The sequence below is a fragment of the Schistocerca nitens genome, chromosome 1, assembly GCF_023898315.1.
Source record: "Schistocerca nitens isolate TAMUIC-IGC-003100 chromosome 1, iqSchNite1.1, whole genome shotgun sequence".
NCBI classification, from domain to species: domain Eukaryota; kingdom Metazoa; phylum Arthropoda; class Insecta; order Orthoptera; family Acrididae; genus Schistocerca; species Schistocerca nitens.
This window is the reverse complement of record NC_064614.1, coordinates 514,261,839-514,283,267: the sequence shown is the minus strand read 5'-3', so window position 1 is coordinate 514,283,267 and position 21,429 is coordinate 514,261,839. Positions and strand designations below refer to the sequence as shown.

Sequence of the window (21,429 nt, the reverse complement as noted above, 5' to 3'; positions counted from 1 at the left end):
AACTTAGAACTACTTAAACCTAACTAACCTAATGACATCACACACATCCATGCCCGAGGCAGGATTCGAACCTGCGACCGTAGCAGCAGCGCGGTTCCAGACTGAAGCGCCTAGAACCGCTCGGCCACACCGGCCGGCGACTAATTATCAGTATCAGTTGCTGTACAGGCCCACTGCCCAACATTCGGACGCCGATGTGTTGTCTCAACTACTGATCGGTGACGACACAGTATTTGATCGTTGTTTTCAGATCGATTCTCAGGATATTGAATGTCTTCAAAATTTGTTCTCGGCTTTTTATTTGTTGCCTCAACAACTGCTTGTGTCGCCGCCTTCCGGTTGTTTTGCAATACACGTGTCATGGAAGCCCACGCAGTTTGAAAGAAGTTCTCCATCCATTGGTGTGACACATTTTTCTCATCTTCAAGGACTTTCTGCGCGACCAGGTAGTCTGCTATAGTATACAGAGAACGACGATGCGCAGGTTGTGGTTCCTCAATCCCTAAAGCGGGGAATTTCCGTTTTTATTGCACCAAGACCATTGCGGTGTAGTTCGGAGGAAGCAACTCGCCTGCCATCATTGTCTTTCGCAGGGCATGTACGCTCAGATTGAGTAAATGACCGCTCATTGCAAAGTTCATGCAGAAAGTCAGTCAGCTCCGCCACTACAATTTTATTTGACAGGCCACGTCCGTCCGACTGTGGCAGCATATTCATTTTGCGGGTCCTTTCTGAAATACGCGATGGTTTTTAGTGGTAGGCACTTACAGTACGTTTCCTTTTTTGCCACCACGACATCCACTGGTACTGTAAGTATGATATCGGTTTTTTCTTCTGCAGCAAACGGTATGCAAACTTTTCAGCCCTCCTCTGGTGTGATTACGGAGTGTGGTGGCGGGAGGTAAGATAGGGACGTGGCATTGACACATACATAGCAAAGGATCCCTCTAAGCCCTCCCCCCCCCCCCCCCCCATTTTGGGAACATCCTAACACAACATTGGTGCCCCCGCTCTACTTGGTTAATTTAAAAAGGTCCCCGTACAGAGGTAGCCAGTGAGTGATTCCTATGCGCTGGCGGGGCGGGCATCCCTTTCGACACCGCCTAGATTTCGCGTGCAACCAGCAGGCGCTAGTCCAGCGATGCAGAGCCACGCGGCTGAGTGGTGTCGTCAAGGTTGGCTGTCACGCCGGCACCTAATAATCAGGGACATTTTTAAAGCGACTAACAAAAGTGCACGAGGAACCGAGGGTGTTAGGGTGTTGCCGAACTGGGGGTTCTTAGATAGACATTTTGCCACGCATATGCCAATATCGGACCCCTATCCAGCCCCCCCCCCCCCCTCTACACACACACACACACACACACACACACACACACACACTTCGAAATCATGACGGAGGAGGGCTGAACAAGCTTACACACCGTTTGCTGCTTCGGATCACGTTCAAATTTCGTCGAACGGTCTTTAGTGGTTTCACTTTGACCACCAGAACAAAAATTGCGGTCGCGCTACAGTCTTAGCGCCTGCGACCACTTTCAGAGGGATTGCAGGGCCACGATGCCCTTGGGGAACAGTTGAACCGTCTGAGGAGTGTCAGCAGTGTCAAAGGTCATCAAGAACGTCCTCCTGCTGCTCACCGCACTGAGAACTGTCGTTTTCGTCCGCATAATGTGTATCAACGCCCCAAGGGAAGGGATGGTTTCAATGACGCCCTTTATGTAACTCCATGAAACCTTTCCGTCTCGATTTTGAACTGCAGTGTGTCTGAAACGCTCTCCTGGGCCACCCGTAAGAAAATCGTGTGATCACCGCGTTGGGCATCGCGATCCTGACCTCCATGGCAGAGGCGCCAGGAGGGTAAGAGGAGTGGTGCCGAGCATCCGATCGTGTGACAGGCCCCTGGTGGCGTTGGGAAGAATTGTGATGAAATTTAGTGCAAACGTGACGTCATTAACGCACCTTACACCTCACACGAACTTCTGAGGTCCATCCTTTTTCTCACATGTGTCGACACCTTGCTCTTTAAAGCATCGCCGAGGCCGAAGGTAACGTCTTTGCACCATTGCAGAGGCATGTTGTAGTAACATTTGAGGCAAATTTCATACAGCTGAGTTGCAACGGGAGACAATTAAGGGGTTTCAAAAAAGTGACCCTTTCATTTTGGTTCGCACTGTAAGTTTCTTGACTTCGCCTGATTTACTTAGACTACATTCCATTCCACTTTTTCTACTTTTCTTGATATTCGTCTTGTAACTTCTTCCAAGATGCTACCATTCTTATTCATCTGGTCTTCCAAGTCCTTTGCCGATTCTGATAGAACTGCAAAGTTATCGGCAAACATCGCGTTTCTGTTTGTTCTCCGTATTGCTTAATTTCTTTTGCAGATGTCGTCTTGATATCCTTCACTTTTGCTCAATGGGCAAACTAAATAAGATCAGGGGTGTTATAGATACCACATATCCATTAAGGTATGTGGTGGTGGTGGTGGTGGTGGTGGTGGTTAGTGTTTAACGTCCCGTCGACAACGGGGTCATTAGAGACGGAGCGCAAGCTCGGGTTAGGGAAGGATTGGGAAGGAAATCGGCCGTGCCCTTTCAAAGGAACCATTCCGGCATTTGCCTGAAACGATTTAGGGAAATCACGGAAAACCTAAATCAGGATGGCTGGAGACGGGATTGAACCGTCGTCCTCCCGAATGCGAGTCCAGTGTGCTAACCACTGCACCACCTCGCTCGGTAAAGGTATGTAATTCGACTTATGCGTCACTACAATTAACTCTGATCTGTTATTTTTATAAAAGCCTGTTTCATCCATTCTAAAGCTAATTTTTTCTACCGGAGATCTATATGATGATGCTGTTAAAGCGAAACTCGTAATAAAAGATACAATAAAAGAATTAGTGACCAACGCAGCAGTATGTTACTAGTTCTTGCCTAATGCCCCATTTAGTGCATTCAGCCTTTGTGAGGCAAACTGAGGAGCTACTCGAGTGATAAGTAGCGGCTCCGCTCTCGTGAACTGACATACGGCCAGGAGAGCGGTATGATGACCACATGCCCCTCCGTATCTGCATCCAGTGACGCCTATGGGCTGAGGATGACACAGCGACCGGTCGTTACCGTTGGATCTTCTTGGCCTGTCTGTTCGGGCACAATTTAGTTTTTTAATGCCCAGTTTGGGACTCCCAAAAAACCTCCAGTTCTTTCAAAGTGTCTCGGTTCCATATCTTTGATTTTCGATCTTTCCGCAATTTCTTCACTTTTAATATGCTATTCAACCAATAAATTATGGTCTGAGTCCACATCACAGGCAAGACCGCGTAGAATACAAGTACGGCCTGCAGATTCGCAACAGTCATAAAGGAGGCAATATTTAGCAAAAAATTTAATCTTTGCTTGGAATAAAATGGGTTTGCACATCCAGCCTTGCCTCAGTGGAAAAACAGGTTCCCGTCAGATTACCGAAGTTAAGCGCTGTCGGCACTCGGATGGGTGACCGTCCAGGCTGCCATGCGCTGTTGCCATTTTTCGGGGTGCACTCAGCCTCGTGATGCCAATTGAGGAGCTACTCGAGCGGCTCCAGTCAAAGAAAACCATCATAACGACCGGGAGGGCGGTGTGCTGACCACACGCCCCTCCTATGCGCATCCTCAACTGAGGATGACACGGCGGTCGGATGGTCCCGATGGGCCACTTGTGGCCTGAAGACGGAGTGCTTTTTTTGTGCACATCCATCTCTTACAGAGTCATGTTTCCTAAAAGAGGAGATGATGCTCTGTCGAACATTCTTCCCTTTCGAAGTACAAATATGTCGTCCGAGTTAACTGATTAAAACATAGCGGAATGGAACAGTGTGCACACTTGAAAAGGGCTACATGTGGACTCGTTGTGTCATTTCGAATGTGTCCTCAACGCTGTAGCCCAGTATCAGACAACAGAACGATGACCGCCAGTCAATGGCAGGTCATACGTTGTGACAGTCGAGTGCGCGGAGAGGGAAATGCAGGACGTCATCATGACGTGCGTCAGTTAGCGTTTCACAGTCGCGATCAGTAACGCCAAGTTGACGGTTCTGATACTTTCTCTTGTCAGATATGAGCGCAGGTCTGTATATAAACTTTCACAGTCCATGTGAGGTGCCGAGAGAGAGAGAGAGAGAGAGAGAGAGAGAGAGAGAGAGAGATTCGCCGTCAAAATTTTGCCACAGGCTATTCCATTCCACTGTATTTAATCTCTTTATTTTCCATATGGTTAAGTCATAATTTTTAGGTTCGCGTCCAGTGTTTTGTACTCAGTTTCGTCGAAGGTAATGTTAACACTCGAGACACGTCATTAGTTGTGTTGCGATGGAACTAAGTTCATTGATTTTACTCGTCTAGTCCACTTTCTTCAAAGCCATTGCGGCTTGACGAGCTCTATTTAGTAGTATTCATCATGCGCTTGATTTTCGGTACAGTACAATGAATGTTTACACAAATGCGGATATCAGATACGCGCATTAAATGTACGGTTTAACATTCAGTAATAGCTATTTTCGCTTTTGTTTAGTAGAAGCGTAAGATGTAATTCCGGTGATATCAATTACGGTGAAAGGTCACTGACAATGCATCCAATGCTTTGCGTACAAATTCGAAAGTTGTGGGGCAACTGGATACTCCTGCTGCAAGTGGGTGTGTCAGTCAAACTACCAGGGGTAGCATAGTGAGATACGCAATGTGCAGCACTACCTCTTCCCACCGACAGCGCATCTACCCTAGAAACGAATGGTCTGCTGGTTATCCGTCCTTTTGACGATGAGATGAAGTACTGCTGTCAGCTATAGTTCAACTGTGCAGAGGATTACCACACCTTCACACATACCGAATAGTTTGAAACACAGTCTGACACTGAAAGTGAGCCAGCTGGATATGCTACTACTGCTAAACGACTTAAGAATTCTTTAGCAAGTTAACGCGGGTGGAAGAGATCGTCTGTTAATCGCTACAAGTTCCAGCTTACGGTGAATAACGGAACCGTTTTTAAAAATCGTTGCAGTGATGGGAATAATCACAACGTGCCGCCATTAAGTATATTTTCGTTTTGTCGAAGATGCCACGTCATTAGCTATCAGCCTACAGACTACAGCCACTCGCATGTTGTGGACCATTTCGGAACGAACAGTAAGTGTAGACCGCTTTTCGATGTCGTAACCGTCAGACATTGAAAACTGGGATGACAAGTTTTGCTCATGGTTTGTCAACGAAAATCCAAGTTTTCATCACTGTTCATAGAGCTAACATAAGACCTTTGGCTCTCTTGTACACACCAGGAACCTCAGCGACAGGATGACAACCTCGTTTTTTGATTTCCTAGTGTTGCTCTACTATAATGCAGCGCCGTCTCAAATGTCACTGATGTGTCATACGATGGCGTCTTTCTCAGTAAAACTGGCTGTGGAAGAAAGTACAAATTGTTTGTGAACATCCAGAATGAATGGTTCAAAATGGTTCAAATGGCTCTGAGCACTATGGGACTCAACTTCTGAGGTCATCAGTCCCCTAGAACTTAGAACTACTTAAGCCTAAGTAACCTAAGGACATCACACACATCCATGCCCGAGGCAGGATTCGAACCTGATTCCGTAGCGATCGCGCGGTTCCACACTGTAGCACGTAGAACTGCTCGGCCACCCCGGTCTGCAGAATGAATGGTCAGAGTCATTAAAAACTCGAAGGATATGTACAACAGTCTATGACCAATCACTATTTATGACTCCTGAGGGATGATGTCCGTGTACGAGCCAAAAGCATCCTCTCTTGTGGAACCAGAAAGTGCGGTGTTAGGTCAAGCAGAGGAGACGAGTCATCCAATAAAGTGAAAATGCGAAAGCAAGTGCTTCTATGGCTAAATATCTTTAAAGGGTGAACATGTTAGATGTAAGTTTATTTCAAATGTGGCAACGTATTTGTCATTCTGTGACATTTCAGCATGTAGTGGCAGCATGTATTCCACTACCGTGATGCGTGAGGGCAGGCAGTAGATTGAAGAGGGTCATGTGCAACGACGAACAAATAAAGGAACAAATAACTTGACAACATGGAAGGATTGTCTCCATCTTATCCGCAGACAGTACAGCATTGGCCACAATGTTAGCTGTTTGTAACGACGGTTCGATATATCCTGGTGCAGGCTGGAGGGATACAAAAACGTCACTGAGTTCTGTTTCTTCGCCGAGAAAATGCAGACGCTTCAGAATTCAACGAGCACGTAAAAGCCATTTCTGACTTGTGGAACGGAAAAATAAGGTATGTTTAGTTGGTCCACATTCAACCTACCCTATTGTGATCGTCGCATGTGTAGCTACACTGCTCTGAAAAATTTAAGGTCGAGGTAGGTAAAGTAACACAGAACGTTAACTACTCGGTGGAAATGAACGGAACTACTGGAGGATGTTGACACAAGTCTCCCAGTTGCGCTCAGAAATTTGAAAGATGCGTGGCGTGAGGTCAGCCTTACTGTAGCGCCAAATGGGGCTGCCCCGCAACACGAGGCAGCTGATGGAACGGGAAAAGACAGGGTGTGTCGATCACCGAGGAGTTACCGTGCGCTGTGGTGGGGTCCTTCGTTACAACGCGACCGGGAGACTAAATTTCGATGACTCCACACGGAGAATAATCACGAGGAAGCAGGAAGAAAGATGAAGTATGGCCAGTGTAACCTAAGAGTTTTGTATTGTTCACTGCATTGTTTCGCGTACAGGGAAGCGTTTCTTACCACAGCCACTCCTGCCTGAAGGAAGGCCGGTCACTGTCCAGTACGGTAGCAAATGATCGCTGCAGTATGAAACATGCAAGAAGGAACCAATGCCAAACAGCAGGTGCAAATACTACGACGATTAATTGAACTGGAAGGCACGCAATCTAACGCTCCACAGTAGCACGGCGATTGGAGGTAGGCTCTTTGCCCAACGACCAGCGCTTTGTATTCCGTTAAGACCCACACGTGATGGTGCGAGGAGTATAGGGACCGGACCAACGAGGAGTGGAGTGGTATGTTCTTCTCAGATGAGGGCAGAGTCGGTCTGAGTAGTGATTCTGGACGTACGCTGTATGACGAGATGTTGGAATACGCGGTGCACCCAGAAACTCACCCAGGAACACTATAGGACATGATAGTTTTGGTGGCCCAAGTATTTTAGTTTCGGGAGGCATATTGTTGCCTGGGCGTACTGACTTCCAAATCTTTGAACACGGTACACTTACCAGTCAGCGTTCTTGTGACACTGTGCTGCGTCCTCATGTCCGTCTCTTCAGGGGTGCTTTCGGCCCTGACTTCGTTTCTGTAGATGACAATGCGCGACCACATCACACAGTGCAGGCGGACGAGCTCTTGGAAGGAGAGGATGTTCGCCGAATAGACTGGCCTGCTCGTTCCCTCGACTTAAATCCAATCGAGTACTTGTGGGATGCTTTGGGCAGACCTACCGTGTCACATTAATGTGCGCAAACGACCTTTCAGAAATGTCAACCGTGATGGAACGCCCTACCGCTAGAACTCCTTACCAACTTTGTTGCCAGTATGGGAGCGCGTTGCAGAGCAACCATTGCCGTCTGTGGTGATCACACCCACATTTAAGGACAATTTCACGCCCTTTGCAATGCCCAGGGCCGGCCGGAGTGGCCGAGCGGTTCTAGGCGCTACAGTCTGGAACCGCACGACCGCTACGGTCGCAGGTTCGAATCCTGCCTCGGGCATGGATGTGTGTGATGTCCTTAGGTTAGTTAGGTTTAAGTAGTTCTAAGTTCTAGGGGACCTATGACCTCAGAAGTTAAGTCCCATAGTGCTCAGAGACATTTGAACCAGCCAATGCCCAGGAGACCACTAAAAGTCACGACGATTTCGATGTAATTATCGTCTTTGAATAAAAGAATAATTTCTCTTCGTTTCAATTCCTATTTCTTACAGTTACCTTCTGTGCTATACTGTAAGAGTCCTTTCCATAACTGTTGATCAAAAAGTTTCCGGTCGAAGACCGTACGGCTCAGAACAGCTCTGTCAACCAGGCAAAATCGCCGTGAGCACTGAGGCAATCGTCCCACTGGTGCACCAGGCTGAAGATACCCGTTTGATAAAACATTGTGTCCTGCTGCATGAAGAAAGCCGTAACTTACTGTTGCATATCATCATCCCAAAGGAATCGTCGACTTTCGAGGTCAATTTTTAGGGACCAAGGTCGTGATAATCGTATGTGGAGGGATCGGGACTGTAGTTGGCGTAACCTCAGCGTTACGACATTTGCGAGAAGGGGACGTATGTTATCATGAAGCAGGAGGACATGAAGCGGAACTTGGTGCACCATTTGACAATGGTGGTTTTCGACAGATGTGCTGCCCCATATATTGTCTTCATTCTCCGATGGATGTCTACCGGTGCTTGTGCTTCGGTTGCGAAGAAATGAATTACCGCGGATTGTTTCCGTTTGGAAGCATTTGGCAATAGCGTCGCCATAGTTCACATTGCCGCATTTACATCGGAAAGACACGAATGCCCGCATCTCGTGGTCGTGCGGTAGCGTTCTCGCTTCCCACGCCCGGGTTCCCGGGTTCGATTCCCGGCGGGGTCAGGGATTTTCTCTGCCTCGTGATGGCTGGGTGTTGTGTGCTGTCCTTAGGTTAGTTAGGTTTAAGTAGTTCTAAGTTCTAGGGGACTGATGACCATAGATGTTAAGTCCCATAGTGCTCAGAGCCATTTGAACCATTTGAAAGACACGAATGCCGCACTACTTGTATACATGTCGGTGCTATGTACAAGAATCGGAATCGCGCTACGTTGCATACACGCCACAGGAGCGTCCTAAAACGGAAACATTTTGATCGCCCCTTACACCTGTATGTATTGTACAAGTTTCATTGAGCTATGTTAGTTGGCAGTGATACATCAAGCTAAAGTTACTTGTGTCCTTAAGTTTTGCTCGCTAATATGTTAGGCGGTACGGTTATGAGTTTGGTGCACTGTTCAACAGCAAAATGAACAAACGGCAACTGCGATGGTTTGGAGTACCATTAGACAGCAACTGCAAACTCGATTCCGCTGACTGAAGGTGATCTTAAAAAACCGTAACTACTGCAACTCCTTCACACAATTAATTTATCACACCGTATTTCAGCTAAACGGTTCCGGATTGCATGTGGCAAGGAATATGCAAACTTTCTTCTGCATGTTTGCGTTACATTTCGCCCATGGAACATGTGCGTGTTCATAGCTGGTCGGAAGCATGCCGTCTTGCTCGTTCGGCAACCATTATCAATGCTATGTGAACTCCCATAGAAACAGCATAGAGAAACGTATCCAAGAGCTCAGTAATTAATTGCCACGATGTTTAGAGGCTGTCATTACAACATGGTGGACTTACTATTCTACTGTGAAAGTTAAATATCGTTCCCAGTTCCCTAATTCTGATTATGTATTTATTGTAATGTACCTAATCTCCGAAGTAAATTTTATTTTAGTCTTGTGAATTTTCTCACTGTTGTATTTGTCACAAGTGATAGTATAGTTGAATGCCCATCATGTTGGAAATGATGAACGTAGTTGCAGTGGGTTCCAAACTACTCTTACAAGTATCAGGCCGGAAGAAACCCTTTTATCTACCGAAATTAGAGGTAAAACTTCATAAATGTTCACTAAGATGTACCAGTGATCGAAGTACTTTGGAAAACCAGTAGAATCATAATACTATTAAGCAAAAATTGATTGTAAACAGAAATAGACCGCAGTGACATCCTAGAAACCAAAGTGACAGGTTACTCGGGATTACTATACCCGCTCCAAACACAGAAGTATGTGACAACTCTTTTCTCCAGTTATTCCGAAATATGTGGATCACGTACTAATTACGAATCTATGGGAGCCATATGACCTTTACATACAAAGCTGGAGTAGATAAAAAGCCACTTACAGTAAATGATTTTTATGATCTCAGAAAAAAATAGCGAACGATATGTGACTCCCAAAGTATTATTTTACGTGAGGAACATTTTTTTAAGTGTAATACGTCTGAGATATCAGTATGGTCCTAAGAGTGAACAGGAACATTTTATTAAAGGTACACTCGAATAGATTTACCTCAAACATTGAAAGAGTCGATCATGAACCTCTTTACTTGCTTATTACCTGTGCTACCACTACCATCGATCCTGCCGAAAAGCAAAGGGCTCGATTTTGAAGTAAAATGCGTCATTGGTTCTGGCAATTAGCTCTGGTGGAAACTACAGTGATTATTCCCAAAATAAACATGTAGCTGGTATTGCTCCTCTCATTCAGATTTAATCAAAGATGACAGTTAACTGACTTCGCATTTTTGTTTTATTCACCAGTATGACTGGTTCGATGCGGCTTTCTAGCAATTCCTCTCCTGTGCCAAACCATTTATCTCAGAGTTTCAGTGTAGCACTTACCACCCCGTCCTCAATTATTTGCTGCAGGTATTCCAACCCCTGCTTTCCTCTATAGCTTTTACCCTCTACAACACCCTCTAGTGCGAAGGAAGTTATTCCGTGATGTCTTAACAGATGCCCTACCATCCTGTCCCTTCTTCTCATCAGTGTTTTCCATATATTCCTTGCCTCACTGAGAATGCGGAGAACCTCCTAGTTCCTTGTCTTATCATTCAACCTAATTTTCAACATTCTTCTGTAACACATTTCAAACGCTTCGATTCTCTTATGTTCCTGTTTTCCCACTGTCATGATTCACTACATTATAATGCTGTGCTCCAAACGTATATTCTCGGAAAAGTTTTCCTCAGATTAAGGTCTATGTCTGACAGTCGTAGACTTCTTTTGGTCCTCTTTTCCTGTGCCAGTCTCCTTTTTACGTCGTCCTTGCTTCGTCCGTCATGGCTTACTTTGTTTTCAAGGTAGCGAAATTCCTTGACTTCGTTGCCACCAACTTTGTTGTAAGCTAATACCTTTTCTGCTATTTCTCATTACTTTCGTCTTTTTTCGATTTACTCTCAGTCCACGTTCTGTACTCATTAGATTGTTCATTCCATTTAGCAGATCCTGTAATTATTTTTCACTTTGAGGACAGCAATGTCATTAGCGAATCTTATCGCTGATATCCTTTCACACTGAATTTTAATCCTAGTCTTGAACCTTTCTTTTATTTCCGTCATTGCTTCTTCGATGTGCAGATTGAACAGTAGAGGTGAAAGATTGCATCAATGTCTTCTACGCTTTTTAATCCAAGCATTTCGTTCTTGGTCCACAATTCTTATTGTCCCCTCTTGGTTCTTGGTAGCTTATCCGTTTCCCCCCATAGCTTATTCCTATTTTTCTCTTAATTTCGAACATTCTGCACCATTTTATGTTGTCGAACGCTTTTTATAGGTCCACAAATCCAATGAACGTGCCTTGATTTTTCTTAAATCTTACTTCCATTATCAAGCACAGTGTCAAAACGGCTTCTCTAATGCCTCTTCGAAAGCCAAACTGATCGTCATCTAAGACTATTTTGACATTCCTACACGCTGACTCAATCTTCTGACGACCATGTCTTTTGCGATATGTGCTCGTTTTTCCTGCAGCCCTTTCGTCTTGTCTTCCTAGCGCTTTCTATTTATTTCATTCCGTAGTGATATATAGGGCTGTATTCCTGTCTTTCCTTTAATATCCTTCTTTTGTTGATCAACTAAATTATATTTTGTGTTTGCCATTGTTTCTTCCCTGTTACCTGCACTGTACCTATGTTTTTCCTATTTCTGTAATATCCCTTTATAGAGATGCCCATTCCTCTTCAACTGAGCTGCCTACCGTGGTTTCTATTTCGCAGTATCTACAGCCTTAGAAAACTTCAAAAGTACATACTCGTAATTATTCCTCAGTAGTTAAGTATCCCACTTCTTTTCACACTGATTCTTCCGGAGGAGTCTCTTAAATTTTAGTGTACTCTCCACGATTACTTAGTAATTATGATACAGCTCTATGTCTGCTCCTAGATTTGCTTTACAATCCATAATCTGATTTCATAATCTCTGCCTGTCCCTGATGTAGACCAGCTGGAATCTTTCCGTGGCTCTGGGCCTTTTCCAAGTATACATTCTCTGGGGACTGATGACCATAGATGTTAAGTCCCATAGTGCTCAGAGCCATTTTATACGTTCTCTCCTTGCGTTCTTTTTGAAGACTATTTGCTCTTGTTATCTGAAAGTTACTGCAGTACTCAAATTTTATCCTGTCTTATTCTTACGAAGTAGCCGTATTCTCCTGTTCAGTGTCCTTATAAGTTTCTCTAGCTCTTCATCGTCTGCTTGTGGCGTCGGCATGTATGCCTGAACTATTGTTGTAGGGGTGGTTCGTTGACGATTCTGATGAGAATAACCGTGTCACTGAACTGTTCGCAGTAATTCACTCTCCTCCCTAATTTCTTATTCATAACGAATCCTAGTTTTGCAATGCCATTTTCTGGCTCCTTCTGATATTACCCTATATTCATCTGGGCAGCAGTTCTTAACTTCTTTCCATTTCACTTCACTGACCCCCACTATATCTAAGATTCAGTCTTTGCATTTCCGTTTTCGGATTTTCTATCTTGCCTACCACATTCAGGTTTCCAGCTTTCGGTTCAAATGGTTCAAATGGCTCTGAGCACTATGGGACTTAACATCTCAGGTCATCAGTCCCCCAAAACTTAGAACTACTTAAACCTAACCAACCTAAGGACATCACACACATTCATGCCCGAGGCAGGATTCGAACCTGCGACCGTAGCGGTCGCGCGGTTCCAGACTGAAGCGCCTAGAACCACTCGGCCACCAGCTTTCGGCGCCCCTACTAGTAGAATGTTACTCTTTATCAATTGTAGGCCACATGTCTTGTGGATTCACATTGTGCTCTTTTAATGCAGTGGTTTCCATTACCTTCTGCCTCCTTATGCTGTTGATCATTGCTTATTCTTCCGCCTTTTAGCGGTTGTTTCACACCCCAGGGGCAAGAGGATGCTAAGACACTCGGTCCGCTCTTTTGTCCTCCTTTGACAAGGCCATTGGCAAAATGAGGGTGACTCCCTATACCGGAAGTCCTCGATCGCCGTTGCTGATGATTTTTATTAAAAATTTAGACAGTGGCTGGATTGGAACCCAGGACCCAGTAGTTTTAATTATCAGCCGAAGATGGTGTTCCGAGACCGCTAACACCATATTAACTCCGAAATTTGCTATGGTGCATCTATGCTTGGACAAGATGTACAAGAACCGATACTTTGTCCACCAGATCTGTACATAACACCGCGAGACCGCTACGGTCGCAGGTTCGAATCGTGTCTCGGGCATGGATGTGTGTGATGTCCTCAGGTTATTAAGGTTTAAGTAGTTCTAAGTTCTAGGGGGACTGATGACCTCAGATGTTAAGTCCCATAGTGCTCATATCCATTTGAACCATTTTGTACATAACACACAGAAACGGATGATACGCTGCTCCAGTTAATTACTCTGGCAGGAGTATAAATCCTGGAGATAATTACCATTGTAGCTCATAAACTCTCGAAAAACTTTTGTTGAGGTCAAACTTCAACGCTTGAAGTTTCTCTTAGTTCTAGATGTTGCTATTGTGACTGCAGAAGCCGGCCGAAGTGGCCGTGCGGTTAAAGGCGCTGCAGTCTGGAACCGCAAGACCGCTACGGTCGCAGGTTCGAATCCTGCCTCGGGCATGGATGTTTGTGATGTCCTTAGGTTAGTTAGGTTTAACTAGTTCTAAGTTCTAGGGGACTAATTACCTCAGAAGTTGAGTCCCATAGTGCTCAGAGCCATTTGAGCCATTTTGACTGCAGAAATAATCGTCACGTACAACATGTGTGTATGTGGAAGGTGATATCATTTTGGTACAGAAATCACTGCATAAATTCCATGCGAGGAGTGAAATCGGGAGCCCCAGTGCCTACCCTTTCTGAAGGTGACACACCTATAGGTTTGCGCTTAGGCAATATTCTCTGGACGGTTACGTGATGTGTGGCAACTGCAGGGTCAGAGGTTCCAAAATTCTTGATATCGGTTGTTGTCATGTCACGCACTACTACACCAGAATAATCAATACGAGGTCTCTATTTCTCCAGGACGTACAACAACGGTATTGTGGAATAGGTGTCTCATGGTAGGAAACCGAGTGTCCTAGATATGGCGAGCAGATCTTCAAGCGTCACTAGCCTCACAGTAGCACACAGTCAAGTGCGGGAGCTCAATCAGATCGTAAATCACGCGGTATATGTAAATAAAAACTGGTAGGGTCAACTTTTGCCTTGGAAATACAAAAAAAAGTTAAAATGTGTGTGAAATCCTATGGAACTTAACTGCTAAGGTCATCAGTCCCTAAGCTTAGACATTACTTAACCTAAATTATCCTATGGACAAACACACACACCCATGCCCGAGGGAGGACTTGAACATCCGCCGGGATCAGTCGCACAGTCCATGACTACAGCGCCATAGACCGCTCGGCTAATCCCGCGCTGATTGGAAACACAGGGTGGCCTATAGATGTGGAAGCAATATTTTAAAATAAAAAATGCGAATAATCAAATATAAAATCAAGTAATGTGAGATGGATCGGTGAGGAACGTGTAAGGCTATACCACCAACATGTCGACCAATTTGGAAGCCACCATCTTGAAAGCAAGATGTAATTTTCAAATTGAAACTTGGTCATGTCACGTACAGCTTGATTCATTCTCGTGTTATAGCTGGTGTTCCTTCCTTACAGTTAACGTGAAGCTAACGGTGTTAACACAACCTGGACGCTTTAAGATCATCCTCATGTCAGGAGAGAGGAGCGAGCACTCACGTTACCGCAGAGGATTTCAGCCAGCGTCAACCAGACAGAACAGCCATTACCTACAGCGAAATTCCTTGAACCTGTCTCTGTTGCAGACAAACTGAAAGATGGACCCTGAGGAACGGCTACGGATGGGGCAACACGAACCGCTGTTCTGCCATCTGTAAGAGTCCAGAGCTCTGTACTCAGAGCACCTAACAAGGCACCGGTGTTAATACTACGTCAATAATAAGAATTTTGGCCATACATTTATGCTACGCTCATAAAAAGCAAATGTTATGTCTCACCTAAAAAGATCCTGATGATCGGGTTCAGTTTGCGAAATGTGTGCAAACTGGACGAAAACCGTCGTTTCCACTTTCTTGTATTGTTTATAGCTGTAGCTAATGTCTGTGTTAACAGAGAGGTAAATAAACGGAATGACACATACTTGCGATGTCAGCCCACAGGAGTGGATTTATCGACGTTAGGTGATGCATCGAAAGAGATGATTTGGTGTGGTGTATGGGGTTCTTGTGTTGTTGGGCTCTTCTTCATTAGGGGTTCACTAACAGCTACCCGTTACCTGCAGTCGCTAACCGAAGATGTGATATCGTCGCTGTTGTCATAAGATGGTCTTTTCCAACTCTCCTTCAGCAAAGTGGTATCCCAACTCATTACGCACTTGTTGTCCAGATATACGAGGTGTGGCTAGAAAAAAACCGGACTAGTACTGGTGAAACAATAAAACGAATGCAATAAGGCTGAAAGTCGCGTGGCCTGTCACGTGACTCTCGCTCCGCCTACTGCTCGAGTTTCATCTGCCTCCTGCACTCAGTCTGCCCGTGGCGTCTGTTTTAAGTAGTTGACGTTTTGTCTGTGCGTCGGAAAATGTTGAGTGTACAGAAAGAACAGCGTGTTAACATCAAATTTTGTTTCAAACTAGGAAAATCTGCAAGTGAAACGTTTGTAATGTTACAACAAGTGTACGGCGATGATTGTTTATCGCGAACACAAGTGTTTGAGTGGTTTAAACGATTTAAAGATGGCCGCGAAGACACCAGTGATGACACTCGCACTGGCAGACCATTGTCAGCAAAAACTGTTGCAAACATTGAAAAAATCGGTAAACTTGTTCGACAAGATCGCCGTTTAACAATCAGAGCAGTGTCTGAGTTAACAGGAGTTGACAAGGAAAGTGTCGAACAAGTTTACCCATGTTTTCAATGTTTGCATCAGTTTTTGCTGACAATGGTCTGCACGCTGTTCTTTCTGTACACTCAACATTTTCCGACGCACAGACAAAACGTCAACTACTTAAAACAGACGCCACGGGCAGACTGAGTGCAGGAGGCAGATGAAACTCGAGCAGTAGGCGGAGCGAGAGTCACGTGACAGGCCACGCGACTTTCAGCCTTATTGCATTCGTTTTATTGTTTCACCAGTACTAGTCCGGTTTTTTTCTAGCCACACCTCGAATCTGCAAATCTAGTTTCCCCGGAAATGGATAAGATAGAGAGACCGCCACGCTCCTGAATTTCTGCCTGTGGCGACATGTGAAGCCAACTGTCCATGCGGTGAATATCAGAAACTTTGCACACCCCAGAAAGAGGATTGTTGATGCTTGCGTTCGCATTCCGGTACATGTGTAGGTTAAAGTCCATGAGCAGTGGGAGAATCGCATAATAAACACCTCCTTACAACGTGTTGGGCAACATTTCAAGCACATCCTGTAGTCTTTGTGTGTTATCACCAGTGTTTGCCTTGTCCTATACAAAATATGACATAGCCAGAGAAAAGATAAAGCTATGCTCAAAAGAAAGACACAATTGATTTACCTATTTTATTTTTTCATCCATCAGGTTTCGTGGGAGCCATAACCGCTTGGTCATGGGTCTCTTTGATATGTCACATTATCCCCTTTCCGTTTGAAAATTACGAGTCGCATTCAAAATGGCCATCATGATAGCATAGAATGATAGATTTTCCCCCTCTTCCATATCATACTACTTGATTTTTAATTTCTATTTGCCAGATTTTGCTTCAGGAGGTCGATCACCCTGTAGAATAATTAAGATTTTCGCTGGTGCCTATTTAGGATTTTAGTCAACTTGGGTTCAAAGTGTTGTGCGGTTTGCTGCATTGAGAGGTACGTCTCATTGTACCACTTCATTGCAAACGTTCCTGAGATAAACATTTTTTAAAGAATCATCAGCCTTTTCGACTATTTTTGTGTTTTTCACGTTCTCTGTGTGTCCCAACATAATTCCATACCATCACATTATATGTGCTTTCAGTTTCTTCTTCTCCAAATTTCCCATTGTCCTCGTTTAAAATCCATACAAAACTGTTCTCCAAAGGTACAGTTTCTCAGTTCCATAGTAATGTTTCATACTAGTAGCTTTGTAAATAGGCTGTTTATGTTTTCTTATTGGCAACGTTACGTAGCGCTCTGTATGAAAATCACTGGCTGTGCTATGTGCAGTCAGTGGCTGGTTTGCATTGTTGTTTGCCATTGTAGTGTTGGGCAGCTGGATGTGAACAGCGCGTAGTGTTGCGCAGTTGGAGGTGAGCCGCCAGCAGTGGTGGATGTGGGGAGAGAAATGGCGGAGTTGTGAAATTTGTAAGACTGGATGTCATGAACTGCTATATATATTATGACTATTAAGGTAAATACATTGTTTGTTCTCTATTAAAATCTTTCATTTGCTAACTATGCCTATCAGTAGTTAGTGCCTTCCGTAGTTTGAATCTTTTATTTAGCTGGCAGTAGTGGCGCTCGCTGTATTGCAGTAGCCGGCCGCTGGTGGCCGAGCGGTTCTGGCGCTACAGTCTGGAACCGCGCGACCGCTACGGTCGCAGGTTCGAATCCTGCCTCGGGCATGGATGTGTGTGATGTCCTTAGGTTAGTTAGGTTTAACTAGTTCTAAGTTCTAGGGGACTTATGACCTCAGCAGTTGAGTCCCATAGTGCTCAGAGCCATTTGAACTATTTTTTTGTATTGCAGTAGCTTGAGTAACGAAGATTTTTGTGAAAGGTATAGGTTAATGTTAGTCAGGGCCATTCTTTTGCAGGGATTTTTGAAAGTCAGATTGCGTTGCGCTAAAAATATTGTGTGTCAGTTTAAGCACAGTCCTGTATAATTGTTCAAAGGGGACGTTTCAGCTTTTAGTGATGAGAGCAATCATCATCTGCCCGTGTTTATTCAGATACCTTCCTTGCAGCTGTCAAGCAGAGTAAGCTAATGTATTGTGCGATTCTGTCTCTTCTAATTCAACTTAGTTTTCATATTGACCATGTCACTTTTCTCCTTTGTACTACTCTACATCGTCTTCGAATTAGCTATGTCAGCACTTAAGCCATATTCTATAATAAGGTATCTTGTCCGTTACACTCAACAGGTCTACTGATTGGAAACATCCTGTGAGGATCATCAGAATATTTAAAAACTCAAGGCTGATGTACAACAGTATAATGAGGCATACTTTGCATTCCTGGCCCACTCTGCATTGTTGGCAAATTTACTCCTTCCCTTGCCTCCTATTTCGTCGTGCACCGTTGCCAGATTTCCCTTCCCACTCCACCCCACCCTCTCTGGGTAATTTGACTTCCGTACATATAAACTGGCGGGAAATAAAAAATAGTGGGAAATTCAAAATTGAGTGAAAAATTCGAAATAGCCCCATCGTGCCGAAGTGTTTCCCCACACTTCTGTGATGCCGTTGTTGGAAGTAGGGCAGTTGTCCTAAGCACAGACTGGCAGGAAATCCAGGATGGTGCATTGACCTCCTGGTGCAAGTAGTTTACCTGCGTTAACAAGGGGAATTTCTGCGAGACGCAGACCGATTCAGCAAATATTTGTCATGTCACTTGTGGACAACCCAAAATGAAAGACTCTAAAGATATTTTGGCTCAACGTCCTCTCCTTAATAAGGTAAGTAAATCGATAAGGAACAAGAACAAGGTAGGCAAATAAATTTTTCAAACGACTTGCATTAATGAAGAATTAAAAATTTAATCCTGGTCACTTTACAATTACTCTTACACTCACTCTATTACATGTCCTCAGTTTTCTTTGAACAACTACATGAATGGTATTTATCACATAAACATTCGAAGCAAATACACTGCAGCACCAACAACTTGTAACGAATGCGTCTTTGCGCAGCTACATCGTTTCTCCGAAGGATTCGGCGGAAAACAGACTTTGTTTACATTTCAAAATATGCCTTTTCCGAAATTTAATTTTATGCTTACTGCACGCTCGATAACATTGCCTGAAAAATCCGCGAAGGAAGTTGATCATGAATTATGCTGCGTATGTAGTGTTGTTCAGTTCCCACTGAGTTTCCAGAAGCAGATTGAAATTCTGAAGCATCCAAATAAAGTTTTTAACTTGGCGATAAAAATAAACATCACATTGCTGGCACGCATGTGTGCAGTTTGGCGGTATTATTTCTACACTGCTGGTCGGTTGACCCTCATTTTGTCCACTCCAAGAATAAAACATCAAACAAAACTTGTTATCAGCAACGCATGCGTTAACAATGTTCCCAAGATATGTTTTGTAAATTGAATTTGTCAATATCTCGGATTTGGAACAAGTGACGTACACATTTTTATCAAGTCTGTTATACGACTGACCTCTTCTATGCGCCGAGAACTTAGTTTATCATTATTTTCTTATAAGTACAAGAAAACTTTAGGCAGCAATTTTCCAGACAGTGTAATAGAACTTTGCGTCGTGTACGAATGCGATGTTTTATGTATACTACCAACTGCGACAAGGTTTCTTTTTCTCTCTTGCCTGACAACGTGCATAAAATGCTCATCTTTGCAGCAGTCTAAGTCGGAATTCTTTCCATGCAATTAGGCTTAAAATTTTAATCCACTACTAATACAAGTTAGCTGATAAATTTATTTGTCTACTTTGTTATTATTCTGTATTGATTTACTTACTTTATTAAGCCCCTTATTAGTACCAATTTCGATGCGGAAAAAATACAAAGTAAAAAAAAAAATACATTAAGTCCCCTGCTCCTAGCTAGATGCCTTGGATACATAAGCCACAGTCGTAAGAGTTTCTTTTCTCGATTTCTTGGAAAATATGCGTTTGTAGACCCCATACGCCCGTATGATGAAAAATACCTAGTTTTCAGTTACCTATCGATTACGTCAATTTTGAGTCGATTGCGTGTCATGAACTTTTTGTTATCAAAGAACAAGGGCGGTGTTGAACCAAAAAATCTTAGCCTTTCATTGTAGGTGGTACACAAGCGAACTACCAAATAAAAGCTGAATTGGTTCTCCCTGTCTGAGGCCTTCCTCATGTAAGTATAGATTACAAGATAGCTAACCTGGGATACTGGCCCAGCCTGCATTGTTGACAGACTTCAAGAGTATTGCCCAGCGCACATACTAATGTGAGCCTACATGGACTGCTATTCACAATCAGGAAAAAAGGTGGTTGTATTCCCTGCAAGTCCAAGACTGTCTGTCAGACAGAAGATGTTTTTCTCCTACATCTTTGAGTGTGCTGGCTATTTTCAGGGCGCGTAAACATGTTTTTCACACTACATGTAAGACTAATCTGAACTTGCCTGCAGACTTATATAATCAACAGCCTGTATGACGTTCAAGTTCAAACAATTCCCTCATCCCTCTGACTGCATAGTTTAATCAATTGACACCCAAAGTTCGGAGCTGACTTGACTTTAGTTTCAAACTGTGTGCTGTGTAGCAGGAATAGGATGGGAACGTTTATGTCTGTATGTAAACAAACTCCGCACGAAGGAGAGCGCGCTTCCATGTGGTCGCGGAGTCCATGACCGCCGGACCAGTTGGGAAGCTGAGTTCGCGCTGCCACCCGTCCGCGTTCGGCGTGTTGAGCCTCAGCTGGCGCGCCGCCAGTGGGGCACGCCACTAAAGACTCGGAGACGCAAGCACTGTACTGTGTTCGTCATACGAATAAACCTGATGTAAACAGTACACCATGTATTCTTCCGCGTTTCAGGTGGAGCGGAAACCAAGCTGTGTCCAATACAGTCAAGTACGATCATAAGGATACGTTTTATGCTGTGTTACACGCGCATAGACTGAGCGATAATATGGGACAACAGCTTTACCGACAACATTTGCGTGGTGTGCTCGACGCTCTGAAAATGATTGTTTTTCATGTTTCTACGATACTTACCACTCGGCTTCACGTGAGACTACATCTGTGGCATAAAACGATGGACATAGCCAAATAAAGAGTATTTCATTTTTCATTGTTCTCCTAAGAAATTAAATTGTTATGTTTTCTCAATTTAAGCATAAAATATCGATAATTACGAATTCATTTTTGAAATGAAAACAGGAATTTTGCATGCAATATGTAATTAGAAACAAGAAGGAGTACATTATTCATAAAAATGGTGATGAAATTTACAATTGCGAGATGTACGTACGTATTTCAAATTGAACGAAAAGAGCCGCACAGGATTAGCCGAGCGGTCTATGGCGCTGCAGTCATGGACTAAGGCTGGTCCCGGCGGAGGTTCGAGTCCTCCCTCGGGCATGGGTGTGTGTGTTTGTCCTTGGGATAATTTATGTAAAGTAGTGTGTAAGCTTAGGGACTGATGACCTTCACAGTTAAGTCCCAT

The 21,429-nt window shown here is 44.1% G+C and overlaps 1 protein-coding gene and 1 non-coding gene across 2 annotated transcripts in view; both read right to left on the bottom strand.

The window, feature by feature from the left end:
* LOC126253228 (probable 3',5'-cyclic phosphodiesterase pde-5) overlaps positions 1 to 21,429 on the bottom strand; it is an 824,318-nt gene that overhangs the window by 35,637 nt on the left and 767,252 nt on the right. The gene's annotated exons all lie outside the window — the stretch shown is intronic.
* On the bottom strand, positions 2,664 to 2,736 carry Trnaa-cgc (transfer RNA alanine (anticodon CGC)). Its single transcript has one exon. It is a non-coding gene; the product is annotated as a tRNA-Ala (tRNA).